This window comes from Rhinatrema bivittatum, chromosome 16 (genome assembly GCF_901001135.1).
Source record: "Rhinatrema bivittatum chromosome 16, aRhiBiv1.1, whole genome shotgun sequence".
Lineage (NCBI taxonomy): Eukaryota > Metazoa > Chordata > Amphibia > Gymnophiona > Rhinatrematidae > Rhinatrema > Rhinatrema bivittatum.
The window spans coordinates 4,033,382-4,042,173 of NC_042630.1; the positions used below are offsets into that span (position 1 = coordinate 4,033,382).

The 8,792-nt window shown below is 44.5% G+C and overlaps 1 pseudogene; it reads right to left on the reverse strand.

Moving 5' to 3' along the window:
- Positions 1 to 195: 195 nt before the first annotated feature.
- Positions 196 to 1,193, reverse strand: LOC115078426 (annotated as a pseudogene).
- Between the last annotated feature and the right edge of the window lie 7,599 nt (positions 1,194 to 8,792).

Here is an 8,792-nt window from a genome sequence, read left to right on the forward strand (position 1 = left end):
GGGAGGCAAGGAGCCGTCCTCATGAACTTGTAAGCGTGATTTAGCATTTATTATTTATTTACATAATTTCTGGAACAATTCTAAGTCAGGCTGTTGTTGGCTAATAGCGGGGAAGGCTCAGCAGAACAGCCATGTTTATATGCAACAGAAATCCTTTGAAAACTCAATCCAAGGAGGTATAGCAAACATTCCAATTTATCTTTTGCTTGGTTGCATAGATTTATCCTTGCTAATTTGAAAAATGTTCTTCTGAGAGTTAGGAAATTGCAACCTGTTAAAAAGATTCCTCATAGCTTCTTTTACCTCTTTATTTTTCAGGCTGTAAATGATGGGGTTAATTAGAGGGATTAAAACATTATACAGCAGAGCAATGAGCTTGTTTAGATCCAGAGACTGCATGGACGCTGGTCTCATATACAAACAAGTCAGAGTTACATAGAAGAGAATAACGACTGTGAGGTGGGAGGAGCAGGTGGAGAAGGCTTTGCGTCTCCCCTCCTTGGAACGGATCCTCAGGATGGCGGAGATGATGTAGATATAAGATGTCAGAGTTGCAATAAAGCAGGGCAGCATTACAGACTCACCCAAAATGTAAGTCACAAGATCAATGGTGGTGGTGTGCTGGTGCAGGAGAGGTTTAGCAGTGCTGAGATGTCACAGAAGAAATGGTTAATCTCATTGGACCCACAGTATGAGAAGTGAGAAAAAATGACAGTGTGTGCCACTGGTTCCAGAAATGCAAAGATCCAGGTCCCTGTGGCCATCAGCACACAGAGTCTCTTATTCATGATCACAGCATAGCGCAGGGGGTGACATACAGCGACGTAGCGGTCATAAGCCATGACTGTAAGAAGAAGACATTCTTCACATACTGAAAATATGAAAAAATATGCCTGTGTAAAACACCCAGCTGCAGAAATACTCTGACCTTTCCTTATGGAGATATCCAGCAGCTTGGGGAGGGTTATCGAGGTATAAGAGATATCGAGGAAGGACAAGTTACAGAGGAAAAAGTACATGGGGGTGTGCAGGCGAGGGTCCAGGCACGTCAGGGCTATAATAGTGAGGTTCCCCATCAGGATGATCAGGTAAATCAGTAAGAACAGAAGGAAAAGGGGGATTTGTAGCTCTGGGAATTCAGTAAACCCCAAAATGATGAATTCTGTCACTGTGGTGAGATTTTCCTCTTCCATTGGATTCTGGGATGAGAAGAGATGGAAAGAATGAAGAGAAGAAATGAGACACAGAGCTCAGACTATGAACACAGTTGCTGTAGGTAAGTAAGTACCATATTGCCCACGAAGATCCACATAATATATTTGTTAGATAACACTGGGGAACACAATTTTCATTGAGTTAGATCTGACACTTGCTTTTGACTAACTTTTGACAACTGAATCCAAAAATGACCCCAGTTTTTCTCTATCATGTCAACTTTTTAAGGTACAGGATACCCTTCCTTTGTCCCAAAAATCATACAAAATGTACATACAAAGGAAATAAAAGAAAAAATTACCTGAATATACTGTTTATTTAGAGTTATTTTATTCATAAAAAGACTATATTGTTACTGTAAGTCAAATTGTGTACAAGTAGTAAAGTTCTGCTACCAAACATACATATTAAGGTAAAAATTTATGCTTAAACTTTTCCAGCAGTGTTCAATCTGTGGGCAATCGCGCCTGATGCTCCAACAATAGTCAGCCATCATATGTACATCCCATCGACCCTGATACCTTGCCTCCATGACCTTCAAATCTTGGTGGAATCGTTCACCTTGCTCATCACTGACTGCACCAAGGTTTTCGGGAAGTCAGCAAGATGACTATGCAGAAAATGTACCTTCATGCTCAGATTGCAACAAAGCATTTTGAAACTCTCCAAGAGTTTCTGGACAATTTCGGTGTAATTCTGTGCTTGTGTATTTCCAAGAAAGTCCTTAACAAGGGTTTTGAATGACAACCAAGCATTCTTTTGGAGTTCTGACATTGTCCCAATGAAATGTTCATCTTTAATGAGCTGCCGAATCTGTGGACCGTCAACCACACCGGCTTGTATCTTTTCAAAGGACAGGCTAGGAAATGCCAAAATGAAATACAATAAAACAGTCTCCTTCAGTTGGCAAAGCTTAACAAATTGCATTTGATAAATCCAGGCCTAAGATAGGCTGTAGAGAAAAAACTTGACATGATAAAAGAAAACTAACTGCAGTTTTGAAATCAGCACGCCTATTTAAGTCTAAAACAGCTGAAAAATCAAACTCAACAGGAATTATGTTAAAAATTGTTCCCCAGTGTAATTAATTAGTTCACTTAATAAACACTTTGGGACATGAAGTTCAACCTTCTTTACACAACCCAGAGTTGTGGAATTATTTGATGCAATTTTTTTTTATTGAATTAAATGGATCATAAGAAGTCTTCCAAATAGACTCATCATCCTAGGACCAATCCAGGGCCGGCGGAAGCACTAGGCGAACTAGGCGATCGCCTAGGGCGCTGAGCATTAGGGGGCGCCGAGCCGCTGACGGCCAATGGCCGCCGGTGGACGTCATCCCAATGGCAGATACACACAGCAAGAAGATCGCAGGGCCGTGGTACAGTCGCGTCTAAACATGCTGGTGCTCCTCCTCCTTCCTGCCCGCGCGGCCCCGGAAGAAAAATGTTGCCGGAGCCGCGCGGGCAGGAGGAGGAAGGAGGAGGAGCATCAGCCAATGCAGGAACTTCTCCTCCTTCCTGCCCGCGCGGCCCCGGAAGAAAAATGTTGCCGGAGCCGCGCGGGCAGGAAGGAGGAGGAGGAGCATCAGCCAATGCAGGAACTTCTCCTCCTTCCTGCCCGCGCGGCCCCGGAAGAAAAATGTTGCCGGAGCCGCGCGGGCAGGAAAGAGGAGGAGCATCAGCCGCGTGCCGGAAGGAGGAGGAGCATCTGCCACGTTCAGAAGAGGATCAGCGCGGCTCGAGAAGACCGGGGCCGCTGCAGAGCCCATCCTGCAGTGGCCCGTGAAGAGGAGGCGCAGAGGTGAGAGAGAAGGCTGAGGGTTTGTACAGTGTGTATGTGTGCCTGTATGAGATGAGTTGAGAGACTGTGTGTGTGTGGGAGTGAAGACCTGAATGTTTGCAGAGACAGCATGGGAGAGCCTTTGTGTGTGTGAGAGACAGCATGTGGTAGTGAGAGCCTGTGCTTGAGCAAGACAGCATGTGGGAGTGAGAGAGAGCCTGTGTGTGTGTGTGAGTCAGCATGTGACAGTGAGAGCCCGTGTGTAGGAATGATTGTATGAGAGAGAGCATGTGACAGTGAGAGCCTGTGCTTGAGCAGGACAGCATGTGGGAGTGAGAGAGAGCCTGTGTGTGTGAGTCAGCATGTGACAGTGAGAGCCTGTGTGTAGGAATGATTGTATGAGAGAGAGCATGTGACAGTGAGAACCTGTGCTTGAGCAAGACAGCATGTGGGAGTGAGAGTTAGACAGCATGTGCAAGAGAGAGACTGTGTATAAATGATTGTATGAGGGACAGCATGTGAGAATGAGTGCCTGTGTATGTGAGAGAGAGAAAGCATGTGAGAATGAGAACCTGACCGTGTGTTTGAGGGAAGCAGACAGATGGAGAGAAAAAAATATGTTATAAAAGGAATTGGCAAAAAAATAAGAAAGGGAAGGTGGAAAAAAAAAAGCCTGTGACCAACCGATTAGAAAACTAAGATCAGACAGCAAATGTAAAAAGAAATAAATTACTTTTTACTGATTGGAACATGTAATCTTTGGGAATGTGCAAGAGTAGCACTTTCTCTATGCGGATCTCACAATGTACGAGATCAGCATAGAGGAACTGGAAGCCCATGGGGCCTGCACAGAGGAGGCAGCAGAATGGGCTTCAGTGCCAATAGCAGCAATCAGCACCTCCGCAATAGCCATACAGCGGCAGTGACAGTGGCAGCAGAAGAATGAGAGAGGCTCTGAGGTTGCTGGCAAAAGAAAGAGAGGGGGTCTCTGCCTTTAGTGTGTGCATGTGTATGAATGGGAGTCTGCCTGGGGGTGTATGTGTGTGAATGCATGGGTGCCTGCCTGAGGGTGTGTCTGTGAATGAGAATGTATGGGTGTCTTCCTGGGGTTTGTATGTGTGAGAATAGGTGCCTGCCTGTTTGTGGTGTATGGGTGTGTGTGAGAATAAATTGGTGCCTGCCTGGGGGTCTGTGTGTGTGAGAATGAATGTGTGCATGCCTGGGGGGGGGAGGGAGTGGTGTGAAAATGAATGGGAGCCTGCCTGGGGTTCAGTGTGAGAATGACTAGGAGCTTGCCTGTGTGTGTGTGTGTGTGAGAACGAGTGGGAGCTTGCCTGGGAGTGTGTGTGTGTGTATGTGAGGGAGCCAGTGAGAGTGAGAGCATGAGTGTGTATGAGAAAATCCAGGGGAGTAAGAGTTTGTGTGGGGGTGTGTGTGGAGGGGGAGAGAGTGCCTTAGAGCCTGAGTGTGTCAGTGTCTGTGAGAGCGAGAGGTTATGGTTGGGTATAAGAGCATGAATGTGTATGTATGTGACAGTGTATGTGTGAGAGAGAATGGACATGTGAGTATGTGTGAGAGAGAGAGGATAACCTCCTAATCCTCGACAATATCAGGGTGACTGGAAATCAAGAGCTCCCATGTATGGACAGCAGGGGCTTTTTAAAATCCTTATTAATTTTAATTATTGTGTGTTATTTGATATATGTACTGTTTTGAAATATTTTATTGGTGTTTGGGAAATTGTAAAAAATGTATATGATTTTAATTAATAGAAATTCTATTTATCAGTAGTTTTAAAATATTTTATTAGTATGGTTTTACTATTATAACTGATGCTTTGTTTCTTGATTTTATTTGTTTTATGAGGAATGGTGGTTCTGTTTTTCCATTATTAATACACAGAGTCTGGCTTCTTGGGGTTTCCATTCCAGTTTTTGTCTAATTTGTGCTCCTTTATTTTGTATTCTGTATTTGGTGAGGGTCTGTCTCTGCTCTGTGTGTGTGACCACGATGAGAGATTCTGCTAGCATGTAGTGTCTGTATAGGGATCTATAGCAATGGGTTTGTTTTGTTTCCTCAGTAGGTGGTGTATTGGTATTCTAGGACCCAGTGTAATATTTACCCTTGCTTTTTCACAGGTAGGGTTATTGTTGTTTGTCCTTGGTGTTATTACTGTTATGTTATGATGGGATTGCAGTATAGATTTTGGGTGTCTCTTTTGCGGTGCTTTATGTTAGTTCACAATGTGTCTGGCAGTGGAAGGTGTTTGTGCTGCTGTTACTGTGAGGTGACACCAGAATTTGAAAATATCTTTTAGTATGATGAGCTGTAAGGGAAACATCCAAGCTCCATTGTTTGGGGGAATTTCAGTGGATGCACAGAGATACAGAACTGGAGGTGCAGGATTTGTATTGACATTCTGTCCCTTCCTATATATTCCAGACTTCATTCTCATAATCATATAGAATTAGTTGAATGAGGCTATCAAATAATTTTATAGTAGTTTTACTAGAAGTGTGAAACTGGCCAGCTTTTTAAAATAATGCAGAGGACCCTTTGGACTTTTTTTAACAACACTTTTTTTTATAACCAATTTTAAAGCAGGATCCATGCTATAGAGGTGGGGTGTGATGAAGAAATGTCATTTTGGCTCCCCCCCACCCAAAACAAATTCTTCTGTCTAGAGATGCCACTGATTTTCTGTGGCACACAAATGCATTGGCCCCTGGGCGCGGAGACCCTTGGTGCGCCACTGGGTGCGAGCCATATGGGGCCGCAAGTGGTGGCAAAGAGGAGTGGAGATTTGGCGGGCCGCAAGCAGTGCCCAATCTGCTCGCGACCCAGAAAACCCCAGTCAGCGGGCGTGATTGAGAATGAGGTAGGAGTCGGGGCCGAGACCGGGGGGGGGGGGCGCAAGGAAGAAGGCTCGCCTAGGGCGCCAAATCCCCTTGCACCGGCCCTGGACCAATCACATTGACCCTCCTGATGAATTAATACGTCCAATTGTGCAATAGAACTTACTGTTTGTCACTAATATTGACCAGTGGCATCCAATGTTGAATCCTTGAACTTGCACCAGAGCTTGACCGCATGACCTTCTTAGAATTTCTCTTTTCTAAGATTTGTAAGGCAAGACTCAGCTTTTCTCAAATCAGGTTGACTCTTCCCCAATAATCCTTATCAATCTAAATACTCACAGCAAAAATATTCTTGCTGCTGATGATGGTGAATTAACTTAATGATGGTATAGAAAAGATTTTAAATAAATAAATAAATAAATAAATAAATGATGAGTGTAAGCAACTAAAGCAAATTTCTGTGGTAATGTAACATGTAATAGATAAAACTGACAAACTCAAGAGTAACAAATCACCAGGCATGAATGGTATTGACCCCACAGAACTGAAAGAACTCAAACAAGAAACTGCAAACCTGTTGCTAGTAACCTGTAATCTGTTATTTAAAACACTCGCAATACCTGAACACTGAATGTAATGCCAGTTTTTAAAAGGGTTGCAGGAGTGATCTGGGAAACTATAGATTGGTGAGCCTGATGTCGGCGATGGGTAAAATGTTAGAATCTATTCTTAAAAACAAAACTACTGCAATATAGATAGACATGCTTAATGGTGAGGAGTCAACAAGGTTTTAGCGAGAGGAGGTCTGTGTTTTACCAATCTTTGAGATGTTTTTTGAAGGTGACTTTATCAGCATCTGGACAGCTAGAGACATTTGGACCCTAAAGCAAGAGTTTCTGACCCTTCTGAATCACCCTTAACCCACCGTCTCTATCTGACTGTGAGGTCAGAGGCACTAATAACGTTCCTGCGAGATCAGTAAGGAGGTCGTCCCCTCCAGCATCAAATCCACACTCTGCCCCATCTCCTGCAGCTCTGGTAATTGGGAGTGCAGGGGGAGAGAGGCTTCCATCAGGAATTTCGTACAAGCTTTGATCAGCCTGGAGCAATATCAGGAAGAGTAAGGAAGTTTATCAGGTCGCAACCTCTTCCTACACCTGTTTTCCTGCATTTGCTGCATCCTGATATAACTTGTATGTTCTCTTTACCGTCTTTCTCTTGTGCTCAGCACTGTAGGTACATGCGAGGCAGACACCAGTAATTAATGCTATGCTTAGAGTCCTTACCTTTAGGATATGGGATGAGACTGATTTGGAAATCCTCAGCTCTCAGAAATATTTATCCTCCCTGCCGGGCCCTCTGAGAAAGGATCCCTGAGGAGAAATCACACAGCAGAGATTCATGTTAACTTCGGTTCATATATTTCCTTAGACTTTATGTTTCTTTTGGATCAACAAGAATAACGGGTCTAAGTTATCCACAGCCCATGGCAAAGCGCAGTACCTGTGCAGCTTGGCCCTACCCTTAGCAGTGTGACTGGGCAAGTCAATTGGTCTTCGTCTGTTGTTACTTCATTACTGTGTCATATTGAAGAAAAATGCACAAAGAAAAGCATAAGCAAGCATCAATAAAATAAGAAAAGTGGAAGGCAATATAGGGAAATGCAGCTGTATTCATAAGGACTGGGAACGGGACAGCCCACCCTGTGCAATGTTCTTACGAGCACACAGTAAACCCACCTGTCAGACTGTGCTGCAGCACTTCTGCTTGTAAGTGGCCCATGGAGATTCATGCTAGTATTTTATAAACTGTAAGGTGGGGGGCACGCTGAAGTCCGTGGTGCAGGATACCCAAGAGAGAGAGTGGGCCCTTGAGGAGCGAGTACCTAAGCCCTTCCAGCAGGGTCCCTGGAGAAAGAGCAGAGAAGACCCCCGAGAAGCGGGTGTCCTGGGTAGTTAGAACAAGGCAAACCCCGGAGGGTGGATAGAAGCAGAAGGGCCCCCAAGGAGCGGGTACCCAGAGCTTCTAGGAATCAGCAAATTACCCCGGAGGGTAGTAGGAGATATTCCAAGCAGGCAGCTTAGAAGTGGTCAGAATTAGCTGGATTGTAATCCTTGCTATCTCGTAGCAATGTTGGTGAGTGGAGGCTAAGTACCCGGAGGTATTGACGTCATGTGGTGGGGGCCGCCCCAGAGGTTCCCGCCATGATGCATTCAAAGGAGTGGGTAGCGCGCACACCCTAGGAGGCCTCAGGAGAAAACATGGCGAAGGCAATCACCCATGCCAGTCCAGGGACACCGGAGAGGTTGGCAAACAGCAGCGGAGGCAGCCATCTTTCCCAGAGGAGAGGAGAGAGGTAGAAAAGAGGTAAGGCAGAGAGGGCACAGCCATCTGCGACCGATGGATGAAATACTCATATTAAGACTGTAACCAAAAATGTCTTCTTCAAATTAAGGGTTTTACATGGCCTGAAAAACCTTCTTGAACCAATTTCAAGTTAGTGGTTCAGACATCAGTGTTACCTGTTTATTTATTACTGCAATGCCATACACCTTGGACTTCCTCAGTTGACTCTAAAACCTCTTCAACGTCTTCTCGATTCTACAGCACATTTAATTAGTGGAGCTAAATGTACTGATCACATTACGCCGACTTTCCATCTTCAGTGTCTTCCAGTCCCTTATAGAGTTCATTCAAAGATACTACCTATGACCCACAAATTGTTTCGTACTTCTTCATTTCCCTGGATAAATTCATTCTTATGTATATTTACCAACCAACCAGGAATCTTAGATCTCGGGAGCGGGTACTTCTTAAGGTGATTTCAATAAGAACAGCAAGACTGTCATCTGCAAGAGACTCTGCTTTTTCGGTAGCTGCCCCCAGTTTATGGAAACCCGCTCTAATGGTTTTCCTGTTTAAGCAAGTGTTTAAGTG